Below are 11,020 nucleotides of genomic sequence, written 5' to 3'. Positions count from 1 at the left end.
TCAGACGTAAGGGAGGATGCCGTAGACGAACAGAGCCATGACCGCGGCGCTGAACAGCCCCGCCACCGGCACCGTGACGAACCACGCCAGGAAGATGTTACGGAACAACCGCCAATCAACCGCCTTCTTGGAGCGGATCCAGCCAACCGCTACCACCGAGCCCACCTGGTCGTCATCACGGCAATGCACAAGAGGAGAAGAACACAAAACAGGAACCAAATCAACAGCAGGACAAACCTGGGTTACATTTCTATCAGTTCAACTAGTAGTCCTGGTACACCAAACCTGGTCCTGGAGAAGGGTGAGCAGATGTTGCCACAAGTTACTGCTCAAGACCTGACCTGAGAGTCAGTTGGTTTAGTGCAGGGATAGAACAAAAGCCTGCTGTGAGCCCAGCAGGACTAGGGTTGGTTGGTGACAGACCACAGACTGTAAAGCTCCTAGGTTAGTAGTGCCAGCTGATTTGAACACTTCTATTAGTAGGTTTCTTCAAATCAGTTAGTTGAAGTCTGAAATTTGCAGTTTTTGTTTTATATTTCACCCTCCTAAAATGGAATACACCCAACTAGAATTCACCCAAATCAATAAATGTCAATTTATGTGTGTATGTTTCCTTTAGTCTATACTTCTGCTAAATTCAGGCTTCCACAAGAACACATATATAATCCAACATATTTACTCACCTTGTTTTCATCAAATATTTAATAGATCAAGCTAACAATAGAACAACATGTCTGTCTGTCTCTCTCTGTCTGTCTCTGTCTCTGTCTGTATCTCTCTCTCTGTCTGTCTCTCTGTCTGTCTCTCTCTGTCTGTATCTCTCTCTGTCTGTATCTCTCTCTGTCTGTATCTCTCTCTGTCTGTATCTCTCTTTGTCTGTATCTCTCTGTCTGTATCTCTCTGTCTGTATCTCTCTGTCTGTATCTCTCTCTGTCTGTATCTCTCTCTGTCTGTATCTCTGAGCGGACTGCTCATATACAGCCAGTGTAACCTGAGCTAGCACCCTGTGGTGAAGATAGCAGCATCTAAATTTGGGCTGGGTCAGGATGGACTGCCAATGTTTCCAGACCACTCTGACACAGACATTATCTGTGGCTGCGTTTACACAGGCAGCACAATTCTGATCTGTTGCCCAGATATTGGCAAAGAGCTGATCTGATTGGTCAAAAATCCAATTAGTGAAAAGAATATCAGAAATTAGGCTGCCTGTGTAAACGCTGCCAGTGAGTAACCAAGATGAAATGGACACGTTCCAGACATATCATATTACAGTCGCGTTGAACACATCAACCAATGGGCTGCGTGCAATATCCTCAACTGTTTGATTGCTGTTCCGATTGCTATATCATTCCGATGTGGGTTAGCTGATATGTTAAAACGCCCATCTAGGCGCTGTGAGCTCTGACAGGCGACTGCAATGTTGTCAGCCTGGAACGCGCCCCTTGTTTGATGCCGTTTGAACGGAGCTCATGATCACCATCACTACTTTTCACACACCAGCCAGGGTTGAGGGGGTCCACTCGGGGATATATTAGTAAACTGAGTAGGGAATATCTGGTTAATAAACTGGGTTCAACCTGGACCCCTAAACCCTGTACCCAAACACACTCTACAGTGGACTTGAGGTGTGTCACCAGGGTCCTGTTCATTTGGCACCAAACGGATGACAACAGACTAAAAGTTTCATCTTCCGTTACAAGAAAAAACGTTTTGTTGTTGTTGCTACGGCATGCTCTAATGAATGCCCTAATGAATGCTCGAATGAATGCCCTAATGAATGTCCTAATGAATGCTCTAATGAATGCCCTAATGAATGCTCGAATGAATGCCCTAATGAATGTCCTAATGAATGCGCTAATGAAAACCCTGACGAATGCTCTAATGAATGCCCTAATGAATGCTCGAATGAATGTCCTAATGAATGCTCTAATGAATACCATAATAAATGCTCTAATGAAAGCCCCAATGGATGATCTAATGAATGCCCTAATGAATGCTCTAATGAACGCTCTAATGAACGCCATAATGAATACCCTAATGAATGTCGTAATGAATGCTCTAATGAATGATCCAATGAATGCCCTAATGAATGCTCTAATGAATGCCCCAATGAATGCTCTAATGTATGTCCTCGTGAATGCTCTAAAGAATGCCCTAATGAATGCCCTAACGACCCTGATCTCAGCCCCTTGACACATCACACAACAAATTAATAAATCAAACAATCACCACACTGCAGGGACAATAAGGACACAATCAATCAGAAATCATACAGCAGACATAGCTAGCTATTAGCATGTTAAAAAGGTAGTCCTACCAAGGAAGTGGAGGAGGTGAGAAATCAAGAGAGATGGTTTGCATCAGGTCAGGTTGATTTTAGGGAAATTTGAGCCATTTTGAAATCGATTGAAAAAGTCAGTTTTGTTTCTTGTGCATTTTCCCCCAGCAGATGACTGTATTTAATACAAGGCAAATAAAGTTAAACTTTAACATGTTAAATAAAGGCTTGAATGTATCAAAAGGAGAACACTGACCAAGCCTTCTGCTGAAATGTTGAATGAAGCAGTTGAGTCAGAGTCCTAGAGGGTCAGAGTCCTAGAGGGTCAGAGATCTAGAGGGCCATAGATCTAGAGGGCCAGAGATCTAGAGGGTCAGAGATCTAGAGGGTCAGAGATCTAGAGGGTCAGAGTCCTAGAGGGCCAGAGATCTAGAGGGTCAGAGTCCTAGAGGGCCAGAGTCCTAGAGGACCAGAGTCCTAGAGGGCCAGAGTCCTAGAGGGTCAGAGTCCTAGAGGGCCAGAACTCTAGAGTGTCAGAGTCCTAGAAGGTCAGAGTCCTAGAGGGTCAGAGTCCTAGAGGGTCAGAGTCCTAGAGGGTCAGAGTTCTAGAGGGTCAGAGTCCTAGAGGGTTAGAGTCCTAGAGGGTCAGAGTCCTAGAAGGTCAGAGTCCTAGAGGGCCAGAGTCGGAGAGGGCCAGAGTCCGAGAGGGCCAGAGTCCTAGAGGGTCAGAGTCCTAGAGGGCCAGAGTCCTAGAGGGTCAGATCTAGAGGGTCAGAGATCTAGAGGGTCAGAGTCCTAGAGGGTCAGATTCCTAGAGGGTCAGAGCTCTAGAGGGTCAGAGATCTAGAGGGTCAGAGATTTAGAGGGTCAGAGATCTAGAGGGTCAGAGATTTAGAGGGTCAGAGATTTAGAGGGTCAGAGATCTAGAGGGTCAGAGTCCTAGAGGGTCAGAGTTCTAGAGGGTCAGAGTCCTAGAGGGTCAGAGTCCTAGAGGGTCAGAGTCCTAGAGGGTCAGAGATCTAGAGGGTCAGAGTCCTAGAGGGTCAGAGTCCTAGAGGGCCAGAGATCTAGAGGGCCAGAGATCTAGAGGGCCAGAGTCCTAGAGGGTCAGAGTTCTAGAGGGTCAGAGTCCTAGAGGGTCAGAGATCTAGAGGGTCAGAGTCCTAGAGGGTCAGAGTCCTAAAAGGTCAGAGTCCTAGAGGGTCAGAGTTCTAGAGGGTCAGAGTCCTAGAGGGTCAGAGATTTAGAGGGTCAGAGTTTAGAGTGTCAGAGTTCTAGAGGGTCAGAGTCCTAGAGGGTCAGAGCTCTAGAGGGTCAGAGATCTAGAGGGTCAGAGATCTAGAGGGTCAGAGATTTAGAGGGTCAGAGATTTAGAGGGTCAGAGTCCTAGAGGGTCAGAGATCTACAGGGTCAGAGTCCTAGAGGGTCAGAGCTCTAGTGTCAGAGTCCTAGAAGGTCAGAGTCCTAGAGGGTCAGAGTCCTAGAGGGTCAGAGTCCTAGAGGGTCAGAGTCATAGAGGGTCAGAGTTCTAGAGGGTCAGAGTCCTAGAGGGTTAGAGTCCTAGAGGGTCAGAGTCCTAGAGGGCCAGAGTCCGAGAGGGCCAGAGTCCGAGAGGGCCAGAGTCCTAGAGGGTCAGAGTCCTAGAGGGCCAGAGTCCTAGAGGGTCAGATCTAGAGGGTCAGAGATCTAGAGGGTCAGAGTCCTAGAGGGTCAGATTCCTAGAGGGTCAGAGCTCTAGAGGGTCAGAGATCTAGAGGGTCAGAGTCCTAGAGGGTCAGAGTCCTAGAGGGTCAGAGATCTAGAGGGTCAGAGTTCTAGAGGGTCAGAGTCCTAGAGGGTCCAAGCTCTAGAGTGTCAGAGTCCTAGAAGGTCAGAGTCCTAGAGGGTCGGAGTTCTAGAGTGTCAGAGTCCTAGAAGGTCAGAGTCCTAGAGGGTCAGAGATTTAGAGGGTCAGAGATTTAGAGGGTCAGAGATCTAGAGGGTCAGAGTCCTAGAGGGTCAGAGATCTAGAGGGTCAGAGTTCTAGAGGGTCAGAGTCCTAGAGGGTCCAAGCTCTAGAGTGTCAGAGTCCTAGAAGGTCAGAGTCCTAGAGGGTCAGAGTTCTAGAGTGTCAGAGTCCTAGAAGGTCAGAGTCCTAGAGGGTCAGAGATTTAGAGGGTCAGAGATTTAGAGGGTCAGAGATCTAGAGGGTCAGAGTCCTAGAGGGTCAGAGTCCTAGAGGGTCAGAGATCTAGAGGGTCAGAGATCTAGAGGGTCAGAGATTTAGAGGGTCAGAGATTTAGAGGGTCAGAGATCTAGAGGGTCAGAGATCTATAGGGTCAGAGTCCTAGAGCGTCAGAGCTCTAGTGTCAGAGTCCTATAAGGTCAGAGTCCTAGAGGGCCAGAGTCCTAGAGGGTCAGAGATCTAGAGGGTCAGAGTTCTAGAGGGTCAGAGTCCTAGAGGATCAGAGTCCTAGAGGGTCAGAGATCTAGAGGGTCAGAGTTCTAGAGGGTCAGAGTCCTAGAGGGTCAGAGTCCTAGAGGGTCAGAGTCCTAGAGGGCCAGAGATCTAGAGGGTCAGAGTTCTAGAGGGTCAGAGTCCTAGAGGGTCAGAGTCCTAGAGGGTCAGAGATCTAGAGGGTCAGAGTTCTAGAGGGTCAGAGTCCTAGAGGGTCAGAGTCCTAGAGGGTCAGAGTCCTAGAGGGCCAGAGATCTAGAGGGCCAGAGATCTAGAGGGCCAGAGTCCTAGAGGGTCAGAGTCCTAGAGGGCCAGAGATCTAGAGGGCCAGAGATCTAGAGGGCCAGAGTCCTAGAGGGTCAGAGTCCTAGAGGGCCAGAGATCTAGAGGGCCAGAGATCTAGAGGGTCAGAGTCCTAGAGGGCCAGAGTCCTAGAGGGCCAGAGTCCTAGAGGGTCAGAGTCCTAGAGGGTCAGAGATCTAGAGGGTCAGAGATCTAGAGGGTGCTGCTCCACATGATTGTCTTTCCTCAATGTGTCTGTATCGTGACTGGACACTATAACTGAGAATTAGTCCCACATGGCACCCTATTCCGTATATAGTGCACTAGTTTGGCCCGGACCCTGTGGGCATTGGTCAAAGGTAGTGCCCTATAAAAGGTGGATAAGGGTGTGATTTAGGACGCGGATGAGTCAACCACTGAATAACAGATAACTGAAGTGCAGTGACTAATGGTGTATTTCATTAAATACCTCACGTCATTACTTGCACAATCCCATTGAGCTACACAATCATGTTCAGAGACCGTAGGCTAATTTGGCCGTGTCAATACCAGTCAGGGTTGCTATACACCTGCATTGCTTGCTGTTTGGGGTTTTAGGCTGGGTTTCTGTACAGCACTTTGAGATATCAGCTGATGTACGAAGGGCTATATAAATAAATTTGATTTGATATACCCATTTGAACTCTGCTACCTATATAACATATAATAAATATATTCACTACGTCTGCTAAGTATCGTGTGAAATGGTAAAACTGAGACCAATCACCAGCGGAGGAAAAGTGCACAACGGGTCAAAGCTGCAACTCAGAGAGTTATGATTGGCTCAGATTCAGTCTAGTGAAGCTGATGGGAGGAGCTACGCGGCTTCACTGACCAACCAGTACGCCAATACCTTGCAGTGGGTGGAGCTTATTGGGATGCCCACATTAGAGGCAATAAGCACTGACAGAGCACTCATTACTTCAACGCAAAACCCACTGTGAAGAGATGGAATAGAGGGAGAGAGAGAGAGAGACAGAGAGAGAGAGAGAGAGAGAGAGAGAGAGAGAGAGAGAGAGAGACAGAGAGCGAGAGAGAGAGACAGAGAGCGAGAGAGAGAGAGAGAGAGAGACAGAGAGAGAGAGAGACAGAGAGAGAGAGACAGAGAGAGAGAGAGAGAGAGACAGAGAGCGAGAGAGAGAGAGACCGACAGAGCGAGAGAGAGAGAGACCGACAGAGAGAGAGAGAGAGAGAGAGAGAGAGAGAGAGAGAGAGAGAGAGAGAGAGAGAGAGACAGAGAGAGAGAGAGACAGAGAGCGAGAGAGAGAGAGACCGACAGAGAGCGAGAGAGAGAGAGAGACCGACAGAGAGAGAGAGAGAGAGAGAGAGAGAGAGAGAGAGCAAAATAGATGGAGGGGTACAAAAACACAGAGACGAGAAGTGAGACAGGTAAAGGAGGAGTTGGAGGGTTGCATTTTGGGGAATGAGGCAGCCCAGCCTTCTGAGGCTTTCAGCAAACAACACACCTGTGGGCACAAACACACCACACCACAACATGCCATGTGAGTGTAAGGGTGAGGTGTGGCTGGGAGACCGTCCACCTGTCTCAGTCATACCTTGCAGTGTGTGGTACTGACAGGGATTCCGATATTGGAAGCCAACACAACAGTGAGAGCGGAAGCCAGCTCTATAGTGAATCCGCTGTGAAGAGGACGAGGGAGGGGGGTGGGGGGGTGGGTGGGAGAGACATCCTTAACCGTCAGTGTTCTGCCTTTTTCACATCATCACACACACAGGCCTTCATAGAAGAGTCACACACACACACACACACACACACACACACACACACACACACACACACACACACACACACACACACACACACACACACACACACACACACATAAATCCTTTTAAGAGACCTCAGACTAGAACTTCCATGCAGGATAAGGAGGGGGGGTGTTAGGGTTGTATGTGATACAGTAGGGGGGGGGGGTTAGGGTTGTATGTGATACAGTAGGGGGTGTTAGGGTTGTATGTGATACAGTAGGGGGGTGTTAGGGCTGTATGTGATACAGTAGGGGGTGTTAGGGTTGTATGTGATACAGTAGGGGGTGTTAGGGTTGTATGTGATACAGTAGGGGTTAGGGTTGTATGTGATACAGTAGGGGGGGGTTAGGGTTGTATGTGATACAGTAGGGGGGTGTTAGGGGTTGTATGTGATGCAGTAGGGGGGTGTTAGGGTTGTATGTGATACAGTAGGGGGGTTGGGGTTGTATGTGATACAGTAGGGGGGTGTTAGGGTTTGTATGTGATACAGTGGAGGGGGTTAGGGTTGTATGTGATACAGTAGGGGGGTGTTAGGGTTGTATGTGATACAGTGGAGGGGGGTTGGGGTTGTATGTGATACAGTAGGGGGGTTAGGGTTGTATGTGATACAGTAGGGGGGGTAGGGTTGTGTGTGATACAGTAGGGGGGTTAGGGTTGTATGTGATACAGTAGGGGGTGTTAGGGTTGTATGTGATACAGTAGGGGGGTTGTGGTTGTATGTGATACAGTAGGGGGGGGTGTTAGGGTTTGTATGTGATACAGTGGAGGGGGGTTGGGGTTGTATGTGATACAGTAGGGTGGGGGGGGGGTTGGGGTTGTATATGATACAGTAGGGGGGTTAGGGTTGTATGTGATACAGTAGGGTGGGGGGGGGGTTGGGGTTGTATGTGATACAGTGGAGGGGGGTTGGGGTTGTATGTGATACAGTAGGGGGTTAGGGGTTGTATGTGAACAGTAGGGGGGTTAGGGTTGTATGTGAACAGTAGGGGGGTTAGGGTTGTATGTTATACTGTAGGGGGGTTGTATGTGATACAGTAGGAGGGGTTAGGGTTGTATGTGATACAGTAGGGGGGCTAGGGTTGTATGTGATACAGTGGGGGGTGTTAGGGTTGTATGTCATACAGTGGGGGGGGGTTGGGGTTGTATGTGATACAGTGGAGGGGGGTTAGGGTTGTATGTGATACAGTGGGGGTTAGGGTTGTATGTGATACAGTAGGGGGGTTAGGGTTGTATGTGATACAGTGGGGGGGGGATTGGGGTTGTATGTGATACAGTAGGGTGGGGGGGTTGGGGTTGTATGTGATACAGTGGAGGGGGGGTTGGGGTTGTATGTGATACAGTAGGGGGGGGGGTTAGGGTTGTATGTGAACAGTAGGGGGGTTAGGGTTGTATGTTATACTGTAGGGGGGTTGTATGTGATACAGTAGGAGGGGGTTAGGGTTGTATGTGATACAGTAGGGGGGCTAGGGTTGTATGTGATACAGTGGGGGGGTGTTAGGGTTGTATGTCATACAGTGGGGGGGTTGGGGTTGTATGTGATACAGTGGAGGGGGGTTAGGGTTGTATGTGATACAGTGGGGGGGTTAGGGTTGTATGTGATACAGTAGGGGGGTTAGGGTTGTATGTGATACAGTGGGGGTTGGGGTTGTATGTGATACAGTGGAGGGGGGTTAGGGTTGTATGTGATACAGTGGGGGGTGTTAGGGTTGTATGTGATACAGTGGGGGGTTGGGGTTGTATGTGATACAGTAGGGGGGGGTTAGGGTTGTATGTGAACAGTAGGGGGGTTAGGGTTGTATGTTATACTGTAGGGGGGTTAGGGTTGTATGTGACACAGTAGGAGGGGGGTTAGGGTTGTTTGTGAAATAGTAGGGGGGTTAGGGTTGTACGTAATACAATAGGGGGTTTATGTCCTACAGTGGGGGGGGGGTTGGTTTATGTGATACAGTGGAAGGGGGGTTAGGGTTGTATGTCCTACAGTGGGGGGTTAGGGTTGTATGTCCTACAGTGGGGGGGGGTTAGGGTTGTATGTCCTACAGTGGGGAGGGGGGTCGTATGTCCTATAGTGGGGGGTAGGGTTGTGAATCTCAGACTATTTCAAGTTGAAATACACACAATGAGGAAATTAATGGTAATGGCCACTAGAGGAAGGAGAGTCTTTAGAGACTTTGAGAACCACAGCTAAAACCGCCCTTTATCCCTAGAAGAAAAGCTTGCCTCTGATGGAAGAGAATGGTGTGAGGGGACGGAGAGGGGAAAGAGAGGAGAAGGAGAGGAGGAGGAGAGAGGAAAGAGGAGAAGGAGAGGAGGAGGAGAGAGGAAAGAGGAGAAGGAGAGGAGGAGGAGAGAGGAAAGAGAGGAGGAGGAGAGAGGAAAGAAGAGAAGGAGAGGAGGAGAGAGGAAAGAGAGGAGAAAGAGAGGAGGAGGAGAGAGGAAAGAGGAGAAGGAGAGGAGAAGGAGAGGGGAAAGAGGAGAAGGAGAGGAGGAGGAGAGAGGAAAGAGAGGAGGAGAGGAGAAGGAGAGGGGAAAGAGGAGAAGGAGAGGAGGAGGAGAGAGGAAAGAGAGGAGGAGAGAGGAAAGAGGAGAAGGAGAGAGGAAAGAGAGGAGAAAGAGAGAGGAAAAGAGGAGGAGAGGAGAAGAAGAGGGGAAAGAGGAGAAGGAGAGAGGAAAGAGGAGAAGGAGAGGAGAAGGAGACAGGAAAGAATGGAGAAGGAGAGGAGGAGAGGAGAAGGAGAGGAACGAGAGGAGAAGGAGAGGGGAGCAGGAGAGTGAAAAGAGGAGAAGGAGAGGGGAAAGAGGAGAAGGAGAGGAGGAGAGGAAAGAGAGGAGAAGCAGAGGGGAAGGAGAGAGGAAAGAGGAGAAGGAGAGATGAACAAGAGGAGAAGGAGAGGGGAAGGAGAGAAGAAGGGGAGGAGGAGAGGGGAAGGAGAGGGGAAAGAGAGAGGAAAGAGGAGAAGGAGAGGAGGAGGAGAGGGGAAAGAGAGTGGAAGGAGGAGAAGGAGATGAGGAGGAGAGGAGGAGAGGGGGAAGGAGGAGAAGGAGAGGAGAAGGAGAGAGGAAAGAGGGGAGGGAGGAGGAGAGGGGAAAGAGAGGGGGAAGGAGGAGAAGGAGAGGAGAAGGAAAGGGGAAGGAGAGGGGAAGGGAGGGGAGAAGGAGAGGATAAGGAAAGGGGGAAGGAGAGGGAAAGAGAGGGGAAAGAGAGGGGAAGGAGAGGAGAAGGAGAGGAGAAGGAAAGGAGAGGGGAAAGAGAGGAGCAGGAGGAGAAGGAGAGGAGAAGGAGAGGAGAAGGAAAGGGGAAAGAGAGGAGAAAGAGATGGGAAGGAGGAGAAGGAGAGGAGAAGGAGAGGAGGAGAGGGAAGGAGAGGGTAAGTCATGGAGCAGGATAGTGAGAAGGAGAGGGTAGGGTTCTAAGAGGCATTGTTCTAGTGAGGTGGATAGGGTTCTAAGAAGCAATGTTCTAGCGAGATGGAAAGGGTTAGGAGAGGGGAAAGAGAGGAGAAAGAGAACAGCGAGATAGAGAGAGAGAAAGAGGAGACAGACCCTGCGAGGGAGCGAATGAGGCAGGGAGAGATGGAGCACTCAGCCTGCTGAGCTCTCTGCTCCTTCTGGCAATAACACAAAGGGTTAAATCAGTCCGGCTCCACCATGCTAGGTGTGTGTCTGAGCTCTGCTGTGCCAGAGCTGCTTCATGTTGCTGGCTGCCTGTCTGTGGGTCAAAGTGACGTTAACATGACGTCCGCTGTGCTTGGCCTGCTTTACGTTGCTGGGTTAGAAGAGGAAGAGACACACGACAGAGAATTCTGGATGAGATTCCAGTGAGGTGGATAGGGTTCTAAGAACAGGATTCTAGTGAGGTGGATAGGGTTCTAAGAACAGGATTCTAGTGAGGTGGATAGGGTTCTAAGAACAGGATTCTAGTGAGGTGGATAGGGTTCTAAGAACAGGATTCTAGTGAGGTGGATAGGGTTCTAAGAACAGGATTCTAGTGAGGTGGATAGGGTTCTAAGAACAGGATTCTAGTGAGGTGGATAGGGTTCTAAGAACAGGATTCTAGTGAGGTGGATAGGGTTCTAAGAACAGGATTCTAGTGAGGTGGATAGGGTTCTAAGAACAGGATTCTAGTGAGGTGGATAGGGTTCTAAGAACAGGATTCTAGTGAGGTGGATAGGGTTCTAAGAAGCAGGATTCTAGTGAGGTGGATAGGGTTCTAAGAA

The 11,020-nt window shown here is 49.4% G+C and overlaps 1 pseudogene; it reads right to left on the bottom strand.

Moving 5' to 3' along the window:
- The window catches only part of LOC135534092 (sodium-dependent phosphate transporter 2-like), a 32,322-nt pseudogene continuing 21,302 nt past the window's right edge, over positions 1-11,020 (bottom strand).

Source organism: Oncorhynchus masou, unplaced genomic scaffold (genome assembly GCF_036934945.1).
Source record: "Oncorhynchus masou masou isolate Uvic2021 unplaced genomic scaffold, UVic_Omas_1.1 unplaced_scaffold_2992, whole genome shotgun sequence".
Taxonomy (NCBI): Eukaryota; Metazoa; Chordata; class Actinopteri; order Salmoniformes; family Salmonidae; genus Oncorhynchus; species Oncorhynchus masou.
This window is presented reverse-complemented; position numbering and strand designations above follow the sequence as displayed.